The 25,919-nt window shown below is 43.2% G+C and overlaps 1 protein-coding gene across 16 annotated transcripts in view; it reads left to right on the forward strand.

Moving 5' to 3' along the window:
• The window catches only part of LOC119717831 (uncharacterized), a 131,092-nt gene that overhangs the window by 21,960 nt on the left and 83,213 nt on the right, over positions 1 to 25,919 (forward strand). For 15 of the 16 annotated variants that reach the window (XR_011811197.1, XR_011811168.1, XR_011811188.1 and 12 more), the window contains one exon: positions 15,483 to 15,739. The gene's annotated coding sequence lies outside the window, so the exon portion shown is untranslated. Of the gene's footprint in view, positions 1 to 1,307; positions 1,436 to 15,482; positions 15,740 to 25,919 lie in introns of those variants that run through there. The other variant, XR_011811212.1, reaches the window with a different exon arrangement.

Genomic DNA, 25,919 nt, shown 5'->3' on the forward strand with positions numbered 1-25,919 from the left:
ATAGCTGAGTTTTTCATGTATTTGCTAGTACTTGCTGTGCTTTAATCCTCGTGACGCTAATATCCTGAGCAAAACCTAGTGTATTTTCTTGCCAACCATTTATATTTGTTTGTCCCTCCATTTGTATCTCAGTTCAGTTGATTTTTTTTTTGATTTTTTTTTTTTTTTTTGTGGGAATCAGTCTGTTCTATCACAAAAACTTGTTGTTCTGTGTCAGGCCCTTAACTGTAGAAAAGCGAGGACCCAGCCTGCTGCCCGACTGCGCCGACTATCTGCTAACCCTCTGCATCAGGCTGGACACTGCACATCTCGGGCTTTAGGCCCCTGGATCATTTATGTCTTCAATTTGAATTGAATTACAGCGTTGTCAAGACAGTTCTCTTTCTGCAGCATTGCTGCTAGGGATTCTGGAGAGATTTCCTTTATTTTGCAGAATTTTCTGGAAGTCTGGAGTAGGACCTGGCTCAGAAAAGTGCTTCAGGTTCTTTAGGCGTTTCACTACAGAGGGCTTTGTCAGGCTGAGGCTTTTTGGTCTGTTTTCAGGATTATTTATTTTAAACATCCCATTTCCCATTCATACTAGGAATATTCTAAATAATGATGGAATTATAAGCAGAAACCCTGCATAATGCTGCTGAAGGATTAGAGGCCTGCAGCATTTTTGTAAATGATCTAGTTAGAATTTTGGAAAGCGTTAGGCCTTGATTAATCTAACCAGAGCAAAGACTGGGAACCTTTTGATATTAGTATGAAAAATGAGGACCAAACTGCAAAACTTAAGTGTAGAAGACAAAGAAAATATATATATATATATATATATATTTTTTTTTTTTTTTTCTTTCCCAAAGTTGGATGAAAATGCTGTATATTGAAGAGCTGCCTTGGACTAACAGAATGAGACAAGCTGCTTTCAGAATGAATACGTGCTGAAGTATGGTTCTTGTTCTGTCAGAGTATTTATACAGTGAGTAATTACAGTATCACAGGATATTTGCAGCATTCTCAAGATGCAGTATCATGTTGGTAGGGAAGCAAGATTTTGATTATTCAGATCCTTTAAATGAGGAAGCAAATAGCTTGCTGCACAATACTGAATTACACGGATGTATTTGTTTAGGTTTTTGTTCAACAGCATAGCAATTGTTAACCTTTGACTAAAAGCGAGTTCTTTGGAACTCATTCAAGGATTTACATTCAGATAATGATTCAGAATTTGAGAGAGTTTCCAAAACAGATCAATACTGAGATCTTGTTTGGTGAGTAACATCAAATCAATGTCATAAAATTCAGCTGTGAGACTCACAGATTGGCAGCTGGTGCAGAGCTGGAAGAAAGGACCAGGGCAGGGGAAGACAGGAGAAGGTGGGAGCTGAAGGCAAGGCCACCAGGCTGATGGGCAGACTCTTCAGACTGAAGTACAGACAGCAGTACCTCTGTGAGTATTAGCATTTGTGGTGCAGCAGATCAGGGTACTCTGTGCGTTGCTGCTAGCAGTGTAGTCATTTGTGAAATCCTAATTTTTGCAGTGGTTAGACTCCATTTCAGCAGATCTGCTAGACTTGCATTTTGCAGCCTATGAGGCGTTCCGGAGAGCAAGGGCTGAAGCAGGCCTTCAGAGTCAGACCAAAATAATGGGAACTGGAGAAAATCATTCTGCAGTGATGTGTTTGTTTTTTTTTCTTTTTTTTCCTGGAATATGGGAGAATGAACCACACATTCTTTTTTATTTATTTATTTAATTATTATTATTATTTTTTTAAATCAAAAGATCAACAAAGGGGGAGGATGCAGACTTTATCTTTACAGATACAGGGTTTTTTATGGTGTCTTTTCCATGAATAATCAGTCTTGGCACTCGCTCTCTTTGGTGCAGAAGTACAGGAACTCCTGCAGCACTGATGGAAAATGCTGTCTTTCCATCAGTGGATTGCCAAAGGCAGTACTGCTTCCATGGTGAAGGTGAACAGAGTCTGACTGTGCTATCACAGACTGGTGTAGGACCTGATGGAGCTTCTCTTATTGCTGGTTTCTGCTAGTGTAACTCCAAAAGACAGAAAGCACTTCTGTGCAATTCTAAGCAAATTTCCAAGAAATATGCTTCGTTTAAGCAGAAATCTTACAACTTACTTCACAATCACGACAATCACTTAATTAAAGGATTATTTCAGCTTTTTATCCAGAAATAAGCCTATTTTCATTTTCCTGTAGTCAGCGGGTGCTATTTTTTCCCTCATACTTCTAATGCAAGCCTTTTGTCTCTTTTTCCCTTTTAGCCTTTTTAACTAAAACAGGTTTCATTGCTAAATGGAATTCCTGATGCTGCTTACGTGCCACAGGTGGTAGTTGTGTTGGGGTAATAAAAACTGGGATGAGTTGAGGAATGATAACGAGCTGTTTGTTGCACAGCTGTCAATGTTAGAACACGATCCTCTGCTTTGACCAGAGGTTTGTTGTAAGAGGAAACCAATTTCAGTGGCAGGTAATGTCTGCAGTGTCAGCTTAGTCATGTAAACAGCTCTGAACTGGAGCATAGCAATTAATGTTCTGCTCTAGGTACCAAGCTCGACCTGAATCAATCTCATGTTCTTTTTTTGTTACAGATCCAGGTTGCTTCGAGCACCTTGGCTTTGCAGAAAAGTATTTTTATATCTAGTCTTTCACAGTCTTAGGGGAAGTGTGTGAGGCTGGCGTCAAGTGTAGTGGCCTATTGAAGATAAGGTGGTTGAACTGACATCAGCTTGAAGAAGGCTTTTCCTATTTATTCACGTGACCTGCCTTTAACAGCTCTTGAAAAGCACACGAGTGGGTCTGTGACGTTGGCAGTCAGTATCTAAAGAAGCCGTTTCCAGGGCCTTGGCTTGTTGCTGTCAATTTGTATTACCTGGTGCCAGTTTCTTGAATTTAGTAGGAACAGAGTGGAAGAAAAGAGGGAGAACAAAGGATAGACTGGAGTGGTCATCCCTGTGCATTAAACTTCGTGCATTATGGAGAAATAACCTCTCAGAGCTCATGGCCACTAAGGATAAAGCCTGCACAGCTTGTTTCCAACCACAGTGCTGATAGGTTTAGTGGAATTGACGTCTCTGTATTTCAAAAGCTGTCTCGAAATTTGTTGGAAGGGGAAGGTGGTTGACATAAATGTAACCAAAACAGAAATAGAGGAATGTTATTCCTGGTATTGTTCAGGATATTTTTCTTTTCTGTGGAATACTTGAGAGGTAGTTGAATCACTAACAGGAATGACAAGCTAGGAAGTGACGATGGGAGTGCAGTGATCAGACTGGATAATTCAGTCAAAAAGTCAGGCCCCTCCCTGATACCACATCAAGGTCAGAGAAGTGCCTGTTAAATCAGCACAGGATATTTTCTGTGTCTTCATCTCTCAAATATTCATCCTCAAGCATTGTTTCTATGATTGTTTGGTTAAGAAACCATTGGAGCCAAGTTAGTTTTAAGTAGAAAACACACTGCTTTTGGCTTTATTTTTCCCCCAGACACCAAAAAACATCTTTGGAAACTGAACACAAGTACGTAAAGTAAGTAGTAAAATATTTACAGGAGTAGTACTAGCTGTTTAATTCTCATGTACTGTGTTCTGTGTTTCCCAAATAACTTGTCTTTGCATGGGTAGTGACATAAATGTAATCCAGTGTCAAGAAGAAAAAAAGAGGAGGTCAGAAATGGTTTCAATTTTTCATGGTCACCCAGTGTTCATGGGTGTAAAGGTGAAACAAGACAAGCTGCTGTATATTGTGTGCAAGGGAAATTGTGCTCCTCTGCCTTCTTTCTTTCTTCTGCCCGAGGTGCTGGATTCCCTGTTGTTTTCTGCTTCGGTACCGCAGACTCGGTAGTTCCAGAAACAAGACCAGTTGTGATGGTTCGTTGCTCTTAGGGAATGGTGAAATGTCATCTCTCAATGGAGAGAGGCTGCGGTCAGAGGGGGAGGGTGGAATGGGTTTTGATGTTCTTCATGGTGTTTCCTTGGGATGGGGTCAGCATGCCTTTAATATTCTGTGTTTGTATACGTCATTTCTGACGGCAGAAATACACTTCAGAAGTTATTTTGCCAAGGTTTCATCTTTTGGACAAGAGCGTGGCTCTCTGCAGTGCTTGGAAGTTTAGGATGTGATTCCTCACATTTTGTTTTTTTGACTGACTGGATTTAGTCAATTGAACTATTTTACCTGGATCTACATTAACTGCAGTGAGAATTTTAGCAGGTTTATGTGAGGGCACCTATATTGTAGAAATTAAGCGAGGCATATCCCAATCCAGGGTAACAGCGTGTGATTTGGTTACCGTGCAGTGTGAGAGATCTCAATTTATACTTCTGTGTTGTGCTGTTTTTCTGTGAAAATCTGTAGAATCCAGGGTCGTTTCTCTTCCAAAATTAAAATATGCTAAAACAGGCTTTTGCAGTCAGAGTGGAAAACGAATATAACACTTCTTTAACATGGATTCATCTGGGATCTCTCTTGGTTTCCATGAGTTGTTCTGGGACAGAGTAAGACCAGTTGGTTTGATTAAACTCTAAATATGTCCTAGCACTGTGTTGTCTACCTTGGTCACCCTGCTATTAAAATCCTAAACAGATAATATTTGTAAATTTTACTCTGTTGTAATGAAACTCTGCAATGCAGTTAACTGCTGGTATTAACATACTCATTTGGGTTGATTAAAGAGATGCTGGATTACAGGGCCATGTTCCTCGTGTTCCCAAATCACTCCATCTCTGAAAGCGCTGTTGAAATACTAGGGAGGAATAAAGGTTGAAGTGAGTCATGTTAATGAAGTTCATGTATATCTAAACCTTCCTGTTCAATCTGTTAAAGCCCTGCTGAAATTGCTAGCTGGGATTTCAGTGCTGGCACCAAGGTGTAAATTTTAGCTGCCTGTTGATGCAGTCTTTAAGTTACTTGAGTTTCATGGAGAGAGATGGGTGCCATGGAGAGCTCCAGAAACAACCCCTATCTGCCATGATGTCCTCTAAATGTGATGCACCAGAAGCAAATCATTCTCTTATTAATGATGCCTGATTTAGGCAGACTGGATCCTAAACAGCCTGCTATCAAAATTTCCTCTACTCCGTTTTATTTTGCTTTGCGACTGAACTGTCTTGAGAGGAGAAGCAGCAGAATCTTCTATACAAAACATATCCAATACAAGCAGAAGCAATCTGTGTGGGATGTATGCAAAATAAGGTGTTAAGGTTTTCAACTAAAGGGTTCGGGGAGGAGCCCCTAATTTACGATGCTATCAGCATATGTAGCAGAGGTGTAATACGCATGATTTTCAGTACGTTAAGTTTATAAAAATGCCTGAAGTGTTGGTTGTTTCTCTTGCACTCAGTTTTAAATCGGTTTCGTTGAATACTTCATTTAAATAAAGCCAAATTAGATAGAAGAACACCTAGAAGAACACCAATGATAGTAGATGACAGTCAAAAACCATAATTCTTTTGGTTAAAGCCCTTTGTCTCTTTAGTCTGCAGCATGTTTTAACATACTCCTCTTGCTTCTTCAGACATCTCTTGAAGCTGGAAAATAAATTGAAAACAAATTTATGCAGCTACTCAGTGCCAAGTGCGATTCCTCCTATCTTTGCAGCAAAATTGATGGAAATCTGCTGGTTTGCTGGTAGGACTTGGGTGAGGGGCGTGCTTCTTGGGGAGCACCTTTGCTGGCCAGTGCATCCCTGGCAGGTGCTGCCAGCTCCCCTTGGTTATCAGCGTTGGTTCTTCTCGAGTTATTTTCTGCACCAGTAGATCTCTACTGCCGATCGTTTAATTACTGTGGATTATTTTAGGTATCACACTGATGAAATGGGTGAGCAGAAGGAAACAGAATGGGGTTGTCATGACTACTGTGGCTTTTTTTTTTAATTTTTTACTTCCCTTCAAAAAATATTTTTATCTAAATTTTTTAGGGATAAAATTCGCTTGGATTGTAAATTAATTGTCATACAGCCACATCTTCCAGTTTTGCTGGATATTGCAAAGGGTAAAAAGGGAGAGTTCTCTATCTTTTCATGAGGAGAATTGAGTTAGTTTGATATTCACAAAATCCATTTCAAACCAGGTGGCTTTGCATAGAATTTACCTATGAATTAAGAAATAATTTTTTCTCTATTGAACTAGTAATTTTTTCGTGAGATTCTACCTGCTAATAGTCATGATTTCATTGTTTATTTTAAATTAATGTAAATCCTTTTCTATGAGTAGATTTCCGTAATACTCATGCCTCGGTTGTGTTTAGAAGTGATTTTCTTTGATGGAATTGATTCAGGCCTGTAATTATTGCGTAGCAAAAGGAAGACCAAAGCAATTCAAGATCTTATCAGTCACTCGAGAGGGCAAATCACCTTCTTTATGATGGATCGAGTCAGCACATTGCTCTTAGGCATAAGAATGAGTCTCTTTTTTTCTGGGTACCTTCAGAGCGGGCCTGAAATTACCTGGACCATTAGCAGGGTGGTGCAGGGGCTGATTGAGGTCGTGTTTCTTGCACCATTGGTGTGTCTTCAGCAGTAATCAAACAACAGGACAAGCAGGAATCCTTCTACAGTGAACAGCACAGGTCTGGCTTTTAAATCAGAAGAATTTCCTTTTGTTTTTTAAGTCTCTCCATTTACAATTGTTTGTTACTTAAATATGTACGTTTAGGGCAGAACTATAAGACAAGTGCCTGACGAGTTCCTTACTGGGTTTAAGGTTGGTATGTGCCTCTGGTCTTCCCAACACGCAGAGGAATCTGCAGTAACAGCCGTGTCTGCAGCACGCTTCTCGATTCCCCAGGAGCTCTAGCTTTTGTTGATGATACAGCCAAATCAGCCTGAGCTGATTTAATTTGTCTCTTCCTCATCTTAACAAGCTAGCCCTAGATGAACTTGCCTGTTGCATTAAAAGACTGCTACTTCTCCCCTGTGCAGCCCCAAATCTTTCTTAGGGATGTCGTGCAATCAGTGTTGAAACCAAACAGTAGAAAAATGATTTCTCTTCATTTTCCTATAGTTGCAGGTGTCTCTTCATATTTTTTGTACATTTAATAGAGGTTAATCATTTCTGGTAGCCATTTTCTGCAAGAATAATTCTTATTATGGACTATTAATCTACAGAAATAATGTTTTTTTCTTGTGCATCCTAGTTACTGTTATTGAATGCTACGAGCAGCAGGACGAGGAGTTGTGTACCATTGGGTTTTGGTGCTGTACTGGTTTTCCTCCAGTGTAAGCTGCATGCAGTTCATTCTGTTCAGGAGCTTGTCTGAAGTCCCACAAGCAAGCCACTTGAAAGAGCAAACGTAGAACAAAGGATGTGAGTTTGTAGAAAGTGTAATAGGACTTTGAAGGCTCCTGATGGCTGAGATGCTTGTGTGTTGTGCGGTATCTTCAGTTACAGTCTGTTCTTGTAGTTGGCTTTCAAGGTACATAAAGCCAAACAACTGAGGTGTGATGATCTGTTATCTCCCAACAATTCTTTCACATCCTGTATATTGGTGTCTGTGCTCTCTGCTATCTGACCGTGCTTTGTCAGTCCACATCCTGCCTTTGCACGTTGGATTTAAATGTGCAATTAAGTGCTGATTAATTCCACTTGCTGAAAGGAGCTGGTCACACAAAGTAGGGGGAGAGAATGTGAAAGAACGATGCTGCTCTGCTCTGTTCCTTCTCACTCCGTTTCTATTTTGGTGACAGACATTGCTTTAAGTTAAATATCTGTGCTTCCATGAATATAATCTTTATTTTAAATTAAATAATAGAGTTTGGCAGAAGTTGGCAGCACTAGAAAAACGCTCCTACATGCCCTGAGTGTTTTATTTTTCCAAGGGTGAGTGTGTGTATGGTAGTGATTGAGAAAGAATAAGTATGTGTGGGCACTGGCAGCTGGCCACGCTCCTCATGGCATGCACTGTAGCACCTCTTCCTTTGCCTTGCAGAATGTACAGGTGTAGATCCATAAAGCACTTCTTTCAATATTATATTAAATAAGGTCCTCTTAGTCACTCGGCAGTTACAAAATGCTGCCAAGTGTAACACTTCCTCTTAAATTGTCGATTATCTGCAAATGACGAAATACTACACAGTTACTGCAGCAGGGAAGAAGCATCTTCTCCAGCTATACAACACCGAAGTGTGAAGGAAGATGCGCTGAGCAGAAAGCCAGGATTTCTCCTTTGCCCCTCCTACTTACTGCTTCTGCATGTGAGGAGCCTTGCTCACTGAGGCTGTCTGCTTGTGGCAAGCAAAATTGTCACTCAGTGCGCTCACAGCTGTGAGTTTTGACGAGGCCGGTCAGCAGCTCGAGCACAGCAGGGCTGCTCCTCCCTCACTGCCACCTTGCTACCAGGAACAAGCGAGACTTCGGCAGCTTCCCGTGTAACGAGGTACGGATTCTGGATCAAATGTTAGAGCTTCTCGCTTCTACGTGAAGAAATTGGATTCAACCCGGGGGTATGTTCCAAAGGGAATCGCATTAAATCCAACTGTGGGCTTCCAATTACAGTATGTGGACCCAACACAACCGGGGAGAGAGCTGACACACGCACACAGCTCAAAGATGTCAGGCAGAAGGAAACATTGGATCAGTTCGTCTGACATTTAGGGTGTTGTAGGTCATTACGTGCAACTGTTACTCCCTGTTTTGAGCTCATGCTTGACTGAAAAATCAACAGGCATTTGTTTCAAACCTTTTTCATGCTGTCTGTTTTGAAGTTCCTGAAAAACGGAGACTTCAGCATCAATTCTAGTAATTTGTTCTATTGGTTAAACACGTTCTGGGCTTTCTTCGTTTCCTTTGTGCTTTTCTGCATGTCGAGCTCACATTTATGCCTAGTTGCTAGTTTCCTGTAGTTTCACAGCAATTTTAAGCTGGCATCAGCTGGCAGAGCTGCTGAAAGAAGCAGTCAGCTTCCCGCAGTCGCTTGTTCCTGCTTTGGCGCCAGCTGGCGTGGCCAAAGCGTTGGCCCTTGGTGCTGGCCCGATCTTCCTACAGCTGTACAGGGAACCCGCCTGCAGAACCAGCAACGGCAGCGACAAAATCAGTCTGGGTACGAAGATCTGGCGCAAACACAGCTGCGTGAAGGGTGCTGAAGCAAACAAGTAGGTGGAAGAGGACAGGAGTGAGCAGTCAGGGGTGGGAGGTGTGGGCAAGGCTGCCTGTTCTGGTGGTGGCTGTCCAGGCAGCAGATGGTGAAACGATGGAGTGACTTTCAGCTGTTGGTTCTTGGCCACTCCGTGCTATAAATAATCAGATTGTGCTGGTGGCTTGTGTGGTGTCATCTCTACATCTGTGGCTTGGTCCTTGTGGGGTCAGCATCACAACTTCACAGCCAGGTGTGCGTACGTCAGGGTGCTGATGTAAAAACTGAAGTTACTTTATGTAGCAAAAGCAGTTTAGAAGCAAATATTGTTGGAGTATTAACGTTGATTTTCCTGGTAAAGCTTAGTATCTGTCATGGTAATTGGCAGATGATACTCAGACTTTTGACTGTCTTACTGCAGGGTTTGTATGAAGCAAATGGGTCTTGGTTATTAGCAGGGCAAAAGTGCAGATTCCCAGTATGTGAGAATGGGGGGTGTAGGGCTAGGAAAAGGGGGAATGGCGTTAAACTGAAAACGAGTAGGCTTAGAGTAGATAGAAGGAGGAAATTCTTCCCTCTGAGGGTGGTGAGGTCCTGTCCCAGGCTGCCCAGAGGAGCTGTGGCTGCCCCATCCCTGGCAGTGCCCAAGGCCAGGCTGGATGGGGCTTGGGGGCAGCCTGGGCTGGGTGGAGGTTTCCTTGCCATGGCAGGGGGCTGGAATTAGATGATCTTTAAAGTCCCTTCCAACCCTTCGATAACTCCCAGAACCATCTTCTCCGTAAGTTCACCAGGTGCTGAAGTGAGATAGACAGGCCCATAATTATCATGGATCTCTCCTTTTTTCTTTTTTTTCTTTAACTTTTCCTAAAAGCTGGGACATTTGCCAGCTTCAAGTTGACTGGGTCCTCTTCAGATTCCCAAGACTGTTGAAAAATACGTACTTGGGGTGCATGCATATTTGATATAAGAAGTCCAAATACGTACCAGTTTTCTAGGGTGTCAGATAGCACCGATGTTCTTTCTATACAGAAAAAGTCTTTTTCCAAATACTGCTGAAAGCATGGACTGATTTTAGCGTTGTCAAAACATGTTTTATGCTTGCATTGACGTTTACCAGTGACTCTCACTTTTATATAGCACATATTCTATAATGAAAGTTGCTATATTTTTTCTTCTCAAAAGATTTCAGCATTGTTTAGGCAACAGCGTTGAGTGAATGAAGCATCTAGTCACTATTTGTTACCTTCTCACTATTCGCCGTGCTGATACCAAATCTCTTCTGGCAGCCCAGTTAAACACTTCACTAGAAAGAATTTCTTTCTCTTCTGTGGTGCGTTTGGTTTTGGATAATCCGATTGCGTATTATTTCATTGAGTTCATCCTCACAGATTCTCCTAGCAGCCACAGATCGCGTTTCACACATGGGAACTGATAAACAAAGCTGCAGAGGCTATTTTATCTTCCCGTCTTGCTTAGGAACTCCTCCAAGCAGCCCGGTTCGTCAGAGCTCTTGCCACCACTTCGGTGGAGAATGAGGAAGCCACTTCACTTGAGATCTGACCGATTGCCAGCGGATGGTCAACTCAAACGCTTTAGAAGTGGTCGTGTGGATTGGCCTCTCTCAAACGAAGCTCCTCGAAGGTGCCCAGCCACGCTTGTCCTGGGGATGTTCTGCTGCTCCTCCTCCTCTTCAGAGCCTCCCACCTATGTTACCTGTCCCGCTGCCCTTCGTGGGGCTGCTGGCTGGCTGGTGTGCTGTGCAGTTATGTCCCAGACAAGGTGTCTTACATAATGATCAATCCTTGATGCATATTTTGTATATTTTTCTTTTGGTTCAAGCTTTGAGAAACTTTCTGGGGTGAAAAATGTCAGGCCACCTGTGACTTCATGGGGGAAATTCCCATATTTCTCATTTAGAACTCTCAGTTAAGGGTTCTATTGAAGGCAGAAGGTATTTTTTTTTCCTTTTTTTTCTTTGATTTCAGTATTCGTTGCACAGATTTTTATTAGCCTGTTACAGCTGTAAAATGGCAGCGTTGTTACCATCTTCACTGGAGGTGGTACAGTTTGAAGAAGGCTTTGCAGTCTGATTTAGTTGTTTGTACTTCATTATAATTTGAGAGTCTTTTTTATTTACCAAATGCTTGTGATTAAACCATAAAAAAACATGATAAAGAGAAGATAAGTCTCTTCACAACACAAGGTCTTTTATTTCTCCAGAAACCTGTGAAAGCAGGAGGTTCTTGCCAGGTATAGAAATTTTCAGTAGGTTGCTCTTATTTTCCCCTTACTATATTTCAAATAGTAATGCATGTGACATTATTGACAAGCTTTCTCACAAAGGATATCCAAGTTTGACAGATCTTGCTAAAACACCATTTAGTGTGCATCTAGGTGGAAATAAGTGATATAAGAATGGATCACCATTAAACGGTGCTGAAATAAACACAGCCGTTCTTCGAAGAGTCCTAATGATGAATTATTACTGGAACTGCACTCAGCGACTTGTAGAGTCAGTGGGAGGCTTTAACTTCATTTTCCAGGAAACCCAGAAGGCTCGCTCTCACTACAGTGCCTCCATCTGCTATCAAATAGATCACCTATGATGTATGTATTTTAGAAACGTTCAAAGCATGCGATTGAAAGGAAGTTGTGTACGCAGTAAGAGCTTTCTGTGTCCACTTCAGATGCTAAAAGTACAAGTATCGAGAAATCACTTGCTTTTGAACAAGAAATATCAGTTCATAGGAATTTTGTGTGTAGCAAACTTTTTGAAGACTTTCTTCAGGAGAAAAACTGTAACTTAGAGAACCCCATTTTCATACCTGGTAAAAGATGGTCAGTAGGTTTTCCAAACCCATCACGGGGCTGTGGGTGAGACCATGGACAAAACAAAGAACTGGGCATTTAGAACCATGGTCCTAGCTTGAAAGTACCCTGCTGCTGTGAGCTAAGCTGGAATTCCCAAAGAGGAAAAAGGGAGGTGAGAACTCAGACCTTGTTTGTTGAGGTTGTGGCAGTCTGACCTTCCCTGGCTCTTTCTGAAAACCCCGAGGTAGGATGTGTCATGGGTTGTTTGAGTTGAAGGCTGCACTCTCCTCTGTCAGGTGATGGGAGATTTGCATTCCCCGAGGACACCTGAGCACAGCTCTTGGGGCATCTTTTCTGAGGACAGGGGAGAGACTGATGAGAAAAGAGCCTGTGTGAGGAGGGGAGGCTGCAGAGAAGATGGAACAGACTCAGCAAGGGCTCAGATGTGGAAAGAGAGACTTCTCCTCCAGGGCTGCCTAGGGACTATGCAAATTCAGGTCACTAATGGCTTGTGAACAAGCTTGAAAACTAAAGGAGTTACTGAAAAGCTTTTTCTTCCTCTTGCTTTCACTTGTAGCTGTTCAGGAGTTCTGTGCTTCATGCATCTTTCTAGTAACACCTCGCTCCGGAGCCTGCGGTGCTGTTACTGATCCGAGGGTGTTCGAGTCTCCAGAGAAGTGCAGGCAGCTCCTCCAAGCACTCGGTGCCTCAGGGGCTCGTCGTTAGAGACAAGATGGGAATCTGAAGGCAGCTCTGTGCTGAGGGCTCATGCTGGGAGATGAGCAAGGCTGCGTGTCCTCTCCAGAGTGGGACAGACGGTGCTCGTGCTTTATTTATACATTGGAGAGATGGGAGGACAGAAATACTCCTTCCAGTCTAGGGAACAGCTGCACAGAATTGGGAATCTTTCTTTAAGGGTTGAAGAAAGCCAGCTAGTGGAGCTGCTGATCTGGGTGTCTACGTAACACCCGAGAGGGAAGGGCTTTGTAGAACCTAAAAGAAGTCAGAGGTAGGGACTCTATTCATCTGGTGGTTCCGGTGCCTTCATCTGTAGGGAGCAGCAAGGCAAACCCAAGAGCAGTAGGTGAGCAGAGGCTGCAGTGGGATTGAGAAAGTTTAAGCAGGAGGAATATGAGCAGAGGTAAGCCACTGAACTGGAGTTGGTCATGGGAAGATTATGTGTTAAAATGAACGTGTACAACATGAGAATGGGTTAAAATGGGTTCAAAAATACATAAATAAGACAAAAAGCTTTCCAGACCCCTCTCTAGCCTTTGGGAGGATTTATAGGTTATGGGATGATTCACCAGCTCCATCAGCTACTACAGGCAAAGGCTTTAGAAGTCATCTTACAGAGTCACATCTTGAGAAGGGTTTAAGATTTAAGTCAAGGTAGGAGAAGCCTTTTGACACAAATTTGGAATAACCTCAGCGATACTGCTCTGAGTGTAAGGCAAGTGAAAACGGGAGGCGTTGGTACCTGTTGAAAACTGGATACCCTGATTTTTGGGACCATCTCCGTGATGTTGAACTGGATTAAAAGGACTAAAATGGGGGAGTTGGTCATGTACCAGATCTGGATTAGAACAGCAAGAGGTCAGCATTTTTATTGAGCTTATTGTAGGATGAAATTCATCTGTCTTCCCTGTGAGAAGCAGCAAAATGACCCGATGAGTACAGGGTAAGAAGTGCTTGAGAGTAGCATTGAGATGCCTGAGGTAAGGAAGGGAATCCACCTTTCCTGGAAAGAAAAGTAACCCTTTGTGGCTAAGGGGTCACTTTGAGGCTTTGGAGACCCGATCTCTGTCAGAGACACTCGAGGGAAACAGAAAAGAGAGGCGGGTTTTCTACTGCAGTAACAGGACATGCAGGAGATCTATCTATGTAATATCCATTGATGTGAAAAGGAAGAAAAAGAAAAGATTTTAGTATTTCACAGGATTTTGGCTTGCCGTTTCTTCAGAGGGAATCCCGAGGAGATGTGAACCAAACGTAGCTGACTGAAGAGGAAAGTCTGGGGAGAGGATGGAGGTACATGGCAAGCACATCCCAGGCTGGTTTGATGTTGAGGAGAGTTGAGAAAACACGTTAATCCTAAATTATGTCCAAAAAATATTAAAAAGTCTCCCTTCTGGAACTGCTGAAAAGAAGACAACAGTTCTGGTACCCATGGGAAAGGAGGTGACCTGCAGAGGGCTGCTTAAATGTGCTTTGTCCTCGGTGGGGTTGGACAAGGAAGGGAAGCTGAGAGAGAATGAAATAGCTTCCCAGTCTAACTCACAGTCAAGACAGTGAATCAAGAAGGCAAGAAAAGAGGGATGGAGGCAGTGCAGTTTGGTTAGCAAGTTAAAAAAGGAGTTTCAAGTGGTTCTGAGACTTGCTGTGGCTTTGGAAGTTCCTGCTAGGAGCACTGTAAGGGAGGACAACGGAGTGGGAAGGGATAGCACACAACCACTTTGTTTGGTTGGGTTTTGAGATGGGGCTGGAGTGGGCAATGTGCTGGGCTCTGCAGGTCAGCAAGGTGCTGAGCAAAGGCTGAAGGAGAGGATGTGCTGGGAAGGGCACAGTGGGCACTGCAAAGGTTTGTCCACAGGCCCTTCTGCTTCTGTTAACCCACTTCAGTCTTCTTTGTGAAATAAATATGTATCAACTCCTTCTTGTTAAAAACTAGCTCTAGAGTTAACAATATTCTGGTGACTTTTAGCTGTCTCGTTCCTTAAACGTGAAGGCAAATCTGCCTCCGTGTCCCTGTCTTACCGGAGGTCGTGCCAGGATGTTTGTTAACATTGCAAATCAAAATTTATACAAGTGAGGCCTTGAGGGACTGCTGCTAGCTTGGATGTATTAATAGAGCCAGGCTCTGGGTGCAGGAGTGATGGTTTGCGTGACTGATAGCTCGAGGGAAATTATTTTTAGAAGTCTTGCTATTAATTATTTGTTGTTAACAAATCGAACGTGAGAAAACAATGAAACAAAATATTCTTGAACGATCGCAATTCAGAGCTTTGACCAGCAATAGAAAACGTAATTAGGTTTGGTTTTCTTGTTTTCAAATTTTTTGCTGGGTTTATTTGTGTTTTTAATTGCAAATGTTCAGCTTTTGAACTAATAAGAAATAGGGGAAGGAGAATTTTCTGTACTTTTAAATCCTGTGTGCTCTGCTGGGGTTTTAATTGTGTTTTAAGCAGTCGGTTCTGGTTTTAAAGCCTAAATGAAGTTTGAAGCTATTAGCTGTATGGTACAATGTACAATGATTCAGCATTCGTGATGAAATCTATTTATAGTTAACTCTATTTTTATTCAAAGAAAAACAATAGCACTGAATTTCAGGCAGTTTGACCAGACACTGAGGAAAGTCTGTTGGAGCTGAGGAAAATCTCGAGTTGCCTGATCTTGAAAGCTGAGCTAGTGAGCTCCTCCGGCATCAGCATCTCAGGGCTGTCCTCTCTAAGGTGAAACGCTGTGCTGGAAGGCTGCCTGAGGGGTAAAGCCTGTTTTCCATCAGCAGTGAAGGGGTTATCCACATGAATTATGTTGTATTTTTAAAGAATTGAGCAATATAACTCAGCTTTGTTCATTTTCTCCCTCTTTCAGGTTTTCCTGACTGTTCTGCAGTCCTATCGCTGCAGCAGCCATGGATCCGAATGCTGTGGCTGCAAAGGCTTCTTACTTTCTCATACTGGATCCCTCAAATCCAAGAGCTGCTTGGCAGTTTCCAAGGCAACCACCTGTGGAATAATTAAAAAGGATGAAGCGTTAGCGTGCCAAAGATACGGAATTCTTGCCTGGAGAGAGCACTTCGTTTTCATCCGTTGTGAAGAACCAAATGTGTCTCTGCCAGCAAAGTTAAGGTAGTACAATTAAAAGAGTACTGATTTATTGTCTGGAGATGCTGAAAGTTGGCGTAGGAGTAACACTCCTAATATGCCCATATGCTGTTCACTTCACAAAGTGACCGTGGATTGCTTACTGTTAATTTTGGGGGGATATTTAAACAGAAAATCCAAGAGAAAGATGATGATGGAAAAGCAATGTGAGTGAACAGCATTTCGTGCAAGTAAAACATTTGCATGAACTGTTTTGCAGTTTTTGCTGTCTTGCCTCACAGATGATTTTAAGCTGGTAAGGACTAAAGTGGAGCGTGCATTAGTGGGAGCATAAATATAGGAAGTGGAGCCTTCATGCCAAGTGCACTGAGATTTCTTTGGCATTCGGTGGAGTGATGGATATAAAAGGAATATAGGAGTGGGCTCACAGAAAAATGACAGAATCGAGGATCTTTCTTTATCCTGTAGCCTAATAAAGGGTATGCAGCGACTAAGCTGATGTTGGAACTGAACTGTTTAGCAGGTTTAGACTCCTGGGTGAAGCAGCAGCTAAAATCATTTTTAAGCCAGAATCAGAGCTGAAATTGCCCAGTAGGGGACCAAAAGGTAAAGAAAAGAACTCTGTTAGAATACCAACTAAAAACAAAAATAGCAAATTGAGTTCTGCACATTTGAAACATGGCTACAGAAGTTTATGGCAAGCTCTTGCACTCTAGATGGAACTGGAAACCTTATTCTTTAAGTATAATATGCTGCTGGATGTATCTGCTTGTTATATCTTCTTCTCTGCCAGTCATTCAAGTACATTTGAATAGAAAAATATTGTTCATTTCTGACAATGAAGTTAAATGGGGAAAGCCACATTCGCGTTCTTCTCATAGTCCACATAACTGCTCAGTTAAGTCTGGTTACCTAGCTTAATGCCTTTGTGCAGTTAATTTTAGGCGTGACACTTTTGTGTCATTTATTTCAGAAAAAAAAATCTGAATTTTCAAGCAGAAATATTTGGGATACCATCTGGGCTTTACATAATCAATTTTTACTGCCAAGATGTTTGTGGGATTCTGTTCGGATGTGGATGGGATTTCACATTCCATCCCTTTCACAGCACAAGAGGATCATTGTTTTTAGATACGGTGGGTCCAAGAAGAAATACAGATTGCTTGATGGCAGCTTTGTGATCTGAGGGAATACAAATAGACGCCCAACCTATCTAGTAACCACTGTTACGTAGTCAGGCTCCTACAGAATCTCAGAAGTAATATTTGTAGGCGGAATCGGAGTGCAACTGTACTTATAAACCCTAATACTTAGCTGGCAATTTCAGTTTTGCTGTCACCGTAGCTTAACTGCTAAATTGATTGTCTTCTGAAGTAAGTCTTCTGGCTGTTCACTTCTTTTCAGCATACAGCTGAGGAAAAGGTGTTTTTTGTGTTTGTGGTTTGTTTTTGTTGGATTTTTTTGTTTGTTTTGGGAAAAAAAAATACTGTTTTCCCATATGAAAGGAATGCGCTGGCAAAGTATTTGCAGCAGACATGGAGAACATGACTGACATGCGGCTCAGGTAGAGTTAGGCAATGGGGGTGTGCGTGTACGTCTGGATCCAAATCTTCTGCTTTCCAAGAACCATGAGTAAGTCTGAAAGATGAAGTGTGTACTTGGGAAAGAGCGTACGCCCGCGTGTGTCTAAGACTAATGCAACAGCTAGGTAGTAATCCCGTGAAGTAGGTCAGAATTCCCATGAGTGTGCACAGAGGAGAAGTTCCCTCCTGGACACTCTTTGAAAACACCCTGGCCATTATACAAATACCTCACTTCTTCTGTTTTTCCTCCAGTAGTGTGGGTAGGATTGTTCTCATGAATCTCAAACTCGTAGGTAGTGCTGAAGCTGGTGGTGGAAAGCAGACAAGGTGGGTAGCTCCCAAAGGTACCTGTACCAGACCTCCTCCAAAGGGATGATGTCTAGATTAGATTTTAGAAGCACTGCTCTTTATCTTGATGGCTCAACGAGGCCATTACTTCAACCTAGATCGGAAACTTTGTGTGTGTAATTGTCTTTAATACCTAAGACCCACGTACAATCACTTTTTTCCTCATATTCAAGCAACCTGGTCTAGTGGAAACTGCCTGTGCACGTGGCAGGGTGGTGGAATTACATGGGCTTTGAGATCCCTTCCAACCCAAACCATTCTGGGATTTCATTCCTAATCCAGAAATGGGGTAAGTGGATTTGAGCTTGGTTACTGGTACAACCCAGTTGCTCCCAGCTCAGACAATCGACCCTGGCAATTCTTCCAGGCTTGGGATAATGCGGTTCAATGTCAAGGATACCGGAGAGCTGCATGGAGTTTGTTAACATAGTTTCTATTAGAAATAAAAACATGCAGGCTAAATTTAGGCAGCTGGACTGTGTGAAAGAAAATAGAGCGGCTGGGCAGAATTTCTAATCTTGTGTGTATAGTTTACGTTTCACTAATTGTTATCCTTGAGATATTTTTCAGGACTGAAGGGGAGGAAAAACTTAAAAGCTGTGATTTGTTCAGCAATCCGGATTTTTTAAGTGGTTCAGTACATGGCAACGTAGGATTTGTTTTTGCAGTCCTGGCTATTAAGAATTAGTGCTATGTGCACCTCGAACAAGTGAAATTTTCTTTGTGCTGCTCATCTGTAACAGAAGATTTATGTTACTTTGCGCATTGGGGTAATCTGAGCTCCTCTGGAAAGAAAAAAAAAGTACAAATGAGTCATATGGTAATGCTCTTAAAAAATACTTGGTCCAGTTAATGTACACTTTTTTTTTCCTATTTCTGTGCTGTTGGCTCAGCTGTATCAAAGGAGTCAGTTACAGCGTGGGTCTCTAGACTTATCACTGAAATGCACGTTGGTTTTGCCATATCGGTGGGACTGTTTCCTAGAAGAGAGAACTTTCTTCTGGCTGCTTGGAAATCAAGGTGATTTTGGGGGTTGGGAGTTTTCGCCGGGAATTTTCCTTCTGCCAAGGGGAGTCAAGAGTGAAAATGTAGGGCTCATAGGGAAAAGTGTTAAGCAAGAAATGCCTTCCACTTCCTGGAATAGGGAACTCCAGCAAGGAATTGAGCTGTTTGCATGGGCTTTCTCTGGACACCTAATATCTACGTTTCTGATGGGGGGTTTTAGGGTGTATCAGGGTGGGCAGACACGTCAAGATCTCACCAAGGTGTTGTAGAAAAGGTGCTCAGTGGTCTCTGGGAATATCGGTCACGGTGATGCTACGTAAAGTCACGCATCCCAAGGTTTTTAGGACCATCTCTTTCCTCTTTGGCTCCTCAGAGATCAGAAGAGAGTTAAAATGAATTGCCCAGAAATGATGAAAGAAATTTTCCAGCGGCATCAATAGAGGACGCTATTTTTTGCCCATCAGCACCACCATCAAAATCAGAAACCTCACTAAAAATGGGTTTTGCTCCTCTGCATCACCTTTGAGTGCTCTCAGTGTTCTTGCAAATAGAGTTGTCCGCTAGCTGGTAACTTCAAGATGAGTCCTAAGATCACTTGCTCTCTGCCAGCCCTTGCTGCTTGTGCGTTGTGGATACATCTCAGCATAGTTCAGAGGACTTGCCCTGATGAATCAGACAGAAATATTAACACCTGACAATTTCTCAGGACATCGTACCTGTGCTAGGCAAAATGAATCCTGGAGAGGTAATGAACATAGACTGGAGAGCAGCTTCTGTCGTACACCCACCTGGAGCAGTGTTTGTCTCCAGCAGTGGCCAAAGGTGGGTAGCTGAGGAGTGCAGGAACAGAAGAAAACTGCATGATGCTCCTTGTGCATGCCCTTCAGTCTTCAGACATGGGGAGTGCAGGGGCTTACTGAGCCGGATGCCTCCTTAAATGTTCACTTGGTTTGTCTTCTTAATTTCTTAAATACTCCCTTCAAGCCACGAGAAGTTTCAGGAATGTAATACTTGGTGGTTCCATAGCCTGACTGATGTGGCAATGTAGTGAATGAAGTCCCATGTTCTTCTAACTCCCTTTAATGACTTCCTCTTCTACTGCAAGAGAGGTAAATGATTAATCTCTATTTACTCTCCCCATGGCAATCATAATTTTCTAGACCCCACCTGGCTTAAGTTGAGACCCAATTCAAAGCCTCTTGACCTGTATTATCCCCCCACCCCTCCCCAGGGATACCCTACTTAATGCTTAATTTCATTGACTTTTTGAATTTCATCGATGTAGTTTATTGCCAAGTCAGCAATCTGTTTGCAGTCTTTCTCCAGTTTTTCCTGCTCATTTACTGTCTTTGCTACCGTGACTAACTTAATACCATCATCAGATATCATCTAGTGAGCTCGTTCCATGTCATTTATGAGTTCATTGAACACTGCTGGGAGCAGATCCCAGCACAGATCCCCATGGGAATCTGGGGGTGGAAAGGAGGAACCGTGATTGTACCAAGTCCTAGCAAATGCCCACTTTTACATGCGACACGATTGAGTTTATACTTGTGTGTTGTTGTGGTAGGCTTGTCCAAGTGGAATCATCACTAACATTTTTGTAGGAATGCTGATTGCATTTATAAGATCTGTTACCGTTCTCCGTCAGCTGCATATTTGTAATTTCACCTTTGAAAGACGTGACAGGGAAGAGATTCACCTTTTTTCATGATGGCTTTTAGAAGTGCTCTTTGCTCACAGTGCAGCAGTTTTCATTTTCTCAAGTTCTATTCTCAAAACCCGCTTGTTCAGGATGTACTGCTGTATCGCTCTGCACTAGCAGTGTGTACAAAACAGCGCTGAAAAAGGTAAATTGAGCAATTGGGTGAATCTCCACCATTCTGAAGGTACACTGGTTTTAAGTGGGTAAGTGTGGAAAATTACATTACATTAACAGCAGAACTACGAGTTGTTCTTGTTTCCTGATGTTCATCATGTTTTGAAGTTCAGGGACACCTCCCTGCAGCCCAGGCTGCCCCCAGCCCCATCCAGCCTGGCCTTGGGCACTTCCAGGGATGGGGCAGCCACAGCTCCTCTGGGCAGCCTGGGCCAGGGCCTCACCACCCTCAGAGGGAAGAATTTTTCCCTAGTATCTAACCTAAATCTCTCCTCTGTTGGTTTAAAACCAGTCTCCCTGTCCTATCACCACAGCCCCTGACACACAGTCCCTCCCTAGCTCTCCTGCAGCCCCTTCAGGCCCTGGCAGCCCACTGGGAGCTCTCCCCGGAGCCTTCTCTTCTCCAGGCTGAGCATCCCCAGCTCCCTCAGCCTGGCTTCACAGCAGAGAGGCTCCAGCCCCTTCAGCATCCTCGTGGCCTCCTCTGGCCTCACTCTGACACATCCCTGTCCCAGTGCTGGGGCCCAGAGCTGAACTCAGGCTCCAGGTGGGCTCTTAAGAGATCAGAGCAGAGGGGGACAATTCCCTCCCTCGCCCTGAGGAACGTTTGCAGGCTGCTGTCATCTCTCTTCATATGGAAGTAGTTCCCTAACGTTGCTCATCACTGTTTTTCTTACCAGCGTTACCCCTTCCTAAGGTGGGGGCACCGAAGCAGTGCGCAGAGCTCACGGTACGAGCGTGCAGCAGATGGATGCACCTCACCCTGCTGCTCTCTCCTTCGGTCTCTGTTCCCTGCCTAATGACCTCTGAATTCCTGCTTGCGTTCTCACTGCTGCTGTTATCAACCACTGTGAAAGCTGTGTTTTCATAGAGCTATCCTTAGTGACTTCAAGGTCTTTCCTAATGAGGAAAAACTAATTTAGAACCCTTTATCTTCTGCGTGCAGTTACTTTTTTTTTTCCCAGATACTGGACCTTGCATTTATCTACTTGAACTTCATCTTCTGTTTACTCTCCCAGTCACACTGTATAATAACTAGCTGGGAAAAAAAAAAAAAAATTGGGAACTTCACTTAGATTTACTTAATCTTTTCTCCTCAATAGACCTGTGATCTCACATTGAATCATCTTCAGAATAATTAATGGTTACATTAAATGACAGTATGGATTTTTATAGGACTATGCTTTTGTGTGTCTCGGTGGAAATGGCTATGTGTTTAGCATGTTAATTAACTGTAAATAAGACGACCTTGCTTCTGTTGTGGGTTCTAAGAGTTGTTTGAAGAAGTGGTAATGAAGGGTATCTTAAAAATGTCATGTTTACATCCCATTGACAATGTTGAGAGCTTGTGCATCCCTGAAGTCCTGCAGTTCAGCCACTTGAATCTCAAGAGATGGGATTTGTCACTGGTAGCTGTCACCTGCTTTTGTGGGACCACGATGGTCATCTCCTGCCTCGGGCTGAGAGTGGTATGGGGGACTGAGGAGCTGCTCCTTCCTGCAGGACTTATTTACGTGTCTTCTCTTTCTTACTGTGCTTTTGTTGGAAGGAAGAGGTGTCTCTGAGCTTCGTGAGCTGTCGTGCGCATTGAGATACTCAGGTCAGTCAAGGTGATGTAGAAGCTATCGGGAAAATGTTCTTTAGGGGATTGTGTCCCTAGTCCTGCTGGAATATCCTACTATTCCTGCTAAGAATACGCTATTGAAAATGGCCAGAGAGTGATGTTAAATGCTGAATGCTGTCCCCAGCCAGAGAAGGTGAAAGCAATTTGGCTCACCCTATGCAAACATCCCCTCGTGGGCAGGTAGGTGCTGCTGTTCGGGCTCTGCAGTGGCTCCAGCGGGGTGTTACACACCCGGAATGCCTGTAAATCATTGCAGACACCTGCATGAGGTCAGTCAAATCCCATCCTGGTATGTAATGGCAATTGCAAGGCACGCTGTGTTGTGATTTGGGTGGTTCAGAATTTTGTCAATTTTTATCACTTCATTGAAAAATAAATCTAATTGAAAAGCCCAGGGCTGCGGTCAGGTGGTGCTTTACTGAATGAAAAAAAAAAATCCATTTTTAAGCAATGCAATGAGCTGAGCTGAATCCATCCTTAAAGGTCAGGGTTAATTTGAGTGTTAGCACTTCTCTCTGCATGGTCACTGGCAGCGTAGCAGCTGAGCTGTTCTTGAGTTTTTAAGATGAGTTTGTGTCAGCCTGGAGCTATTCATACGCTACCCCAAAAAATAACCTTCTGAGTGTATCTTTCAGCGTGCTGCTTGCTGGTGATTGTTCATCCAAGTGACTGATCTGAGTGGCTGGAAATTTTGTGGTGCTTTACCTTCGGCAGGATGAGCCACACGCTGAAGCTCAGGTTTGTGTGGGTGAACGGGCAGTCCCGCGTCAAGTCTGCCCACCCAGCCTCGTCAGCAGCCTCGGGGCTGAGGTTCACGAACTTTTTTTCTGTTCCCTTTTGTTCTGTCTGCAGCTTCCTCGGCTTCGGGCTTCGCAAGAAGGCAGACAGGTCTAAAAACTATGTAGATTACATAACCTGCTGCCGGGGTTTGTTTCAGCTGCGGGGTGGCTGCTCTCAGTTTCTGGCAGGGTGAGCACGCTCCTCTGCCCACCACACCATGCCAGGGCTGGGGCTGAGAGCAGGTGTTGAGACTGATGACATCCTCTGATCCCTTTTTGGGGTGTGAATTTGAGGAAATGTAGGATTTTCAGGGGACCCGAAGGATGCCAGTAGCCCTCTCCTAATTCATTCCCATCAAGTAGACGTGGATTAAACACAAACGCTCAGGAACGGTGTCAGGGCTGAGAAGATGAAGGGTGTTTTTGCATACTGCCTGCCAGGATAAGAAAAATTAACATGAAATTCTTGTGGTCTTGGAGAATACTCGCACAGGGAGTTGTCTGTTCGACAGATGAGGGCTTGAAGAGTATTTGGGTTGGATTAGTCATTTTGAAAAGAGGACTCGCATGCGATTTGTAGGAGAATGTTTAAATTTCTTTGGGATACGTTAACTTCCACTTGCTGAGGACTTCTCATTCTGATTCTCAAGGAAATGAACCAGTAGTTCTTACTCAAGCAGAGATCTCACTGAAATCAGTGGTAAGGATTTCTTGCTGTTAGGGAGGCCTGCAAAAAGTGAGGTTAACTCTACACAGTCTGAAGTGTGAGGCTGGACTGCTCAGCAGTCAGTGAATAGTCAGGGTTCTGCTCATTCAGAAATCGTTGTTTCCTTCAAATTGTCTGATTTTTACCTTGTGTGGGGTCCCAGGGTTATTTCAGTAAAGGTGTTTCTAGTATTTTCTGTTTTGGGCACTTACTCCAGGGTTACAGATTCTGCTGAGGTGTTGCTGGCAGTGATACAATCAGTGTCTTGTTTATGGTAACTTCTTTTAAGGTTTGTAATGCAAATATCTCTGCAGATGTCAGAGCTCCAGGTCCTCTGGAGTTGAGGATTTCATCTCCTCTAACCTGCTTTATCCACCTGATCCAGGCAGATAATGAGGAAGGGCCTTCACCATCAGTCTCATCTGGATGTCTGATTTTCAGAGAGCTAAAGGCAGAGTCTCTTAATTGCAGGAGTAATTTCAGATGGCAAGTAGCAGGACTTACTCCTCTTCCTTTTTTATGATCGTTGTTCTAAACAGGGAGCTGTGGGTTCCTTCGTAGTTGTTTTTCCTTGGTGTTCTGCCATGAAAAACCAGTCTATAGATAATTGTGTAGAGGAAACATGGTGCTCGATTTGGAGTGGTATTTGTGTTGGTAGAAGAGGATCAGCATCCTAAAGACTTGGGCCTAACTCACTTTAACAACAACAAAAAAAAAGTTTGGTTTTGTATATAAGTGATTTTTAATGATACTGCTTCTCTCAGTTAAATCTCTTCCAACTTAAATAATGAGATAAACTGCCATATGCTAGTGTAATGCCAGCACACAAATCGTGATAAAATATAAATTAACAGAACTGCAATTTGGGGCTTTAATGCCATCAGAGGGATCCATGTGGGAGCCCTGTTCATTCTGCACAAGACGTGGAGTTGGTTGCACCACCTGCCTGTGTTCTGGAGGCTTTGGGATGGAGGGACTGGGAAGGACAGAAGAGAAACTTCGGCAGTTCCAGTGCCTGGGGAAGTCCTGGTGAATGAACCTCTTCTTCCAGGAAACACTGCAGTGAGCTTTAAAAGCTGGCATGTGAGCTCTGCAGCCTGCTGTGGATGCTGTCTTGGATTTTGAGGCAGAACCAGCCCTTCTGTGGCCGTTTGTGCCAGGCTGCAGTTAGCAGTCTGTGGAAACTGGCTGTGTCTGTACCAGGGAGTTAAACGGGGCTTAGTGGGATTGCACAGCATCCTGTGGTCATCCCCACTTGGAATTCGTTGCCGTGGTCCTTTGTGGGGCTTTGTCCAGTCTTTCCCAGGCAATTCAGGGGGTGGTTCTGGTGTGGAGTTTGGCTGCTGCCCTGTGCTGCTGCCAAAGGCAGCTCAGCTGTGTGAATACGGGGTACACAGCATCTCTGCTGGCCCTTGGGGCCTGAAAAGTGACTTTTTTTAATACTGATACAGGAGTAGGCACAGGTGTCTTGGTACTCAGTAAGCAAAGGGTCCAAGGCCCAAGCAGCTCTGGAAATTTGGATACTGAACTTACCTGGGCAGCTTGCAGAGTTGTAAGCACAGGTTAAGTTCTTTACTCCCGATTTTTATTTACTATGATCTTGTTCGACCCAAATATTTAACTGATCTGTGTGACTTGGACTTCTTAATGTTCATCTTTGGAAGTCCACGTGTATTTGGACAGAGGCTGCAGACCACATAAACACGTCCATTAATGGTGAGCACATAGCTCAGATGCCTCCCTTTTCTGTTTTACATCGGCATCAGTGAAGGAGTGGTTAAGTGTCCAGCTGCTTGTGTCCAGGCGGTCGTTTGGAGTCGGTCATGATGAAGGTAAAGTTTAGTTTAATGCATGTGCTTCACTAAAACCACAGGTGTTTATTTTAGGGCTAACATCAGATACTTGTAATCTTGAAAAGGCTGGAAAAATGTGAAGCAAAACAATAACTTTTTTCTTTCCTTTTGGTAAAGAATACCTGAGAGGAGTGCGTGGAAGCTGTCAGCAGCATTCCTGAACAAGTATTCAGGCACAATTAGGCCACTAGTATTTTGATGATTGATTAAAATGAATGAGACATTATAAATAACATTTCGAATCCTTTCTGTGCGCCTTCTGTTTATTTCATTTATTTTTTAGGGGGAGGGAGAAGATGTCAGATAATTTTTGGTCATTTCTGCGCTTCCTTGGAGACTGGAAAATGTTTCACTACAGGCATTTGAGATTCTTACGTAATCTGGTAGTTCTGATAACAAGAATTGTAAGAAAAATGCTGAGCAATTC

This window comes from Anas platyrhynchos, chromosome 1 (genome assembly GCF_047663525.1).
Source record: "Anas platyrhynchos isolate ZD024472 breed Pekin duck chromosome 1, IASCAAS_PekinDuck_T2T, whole genome shotgun sequence".
NCBI classification, from domain to species: domain Eukaryota; kingdom Metazoa; phylum Chordata; class Aves; order Anseriformes; family Anatidae; genus Anas; species Anas platyrhynchos.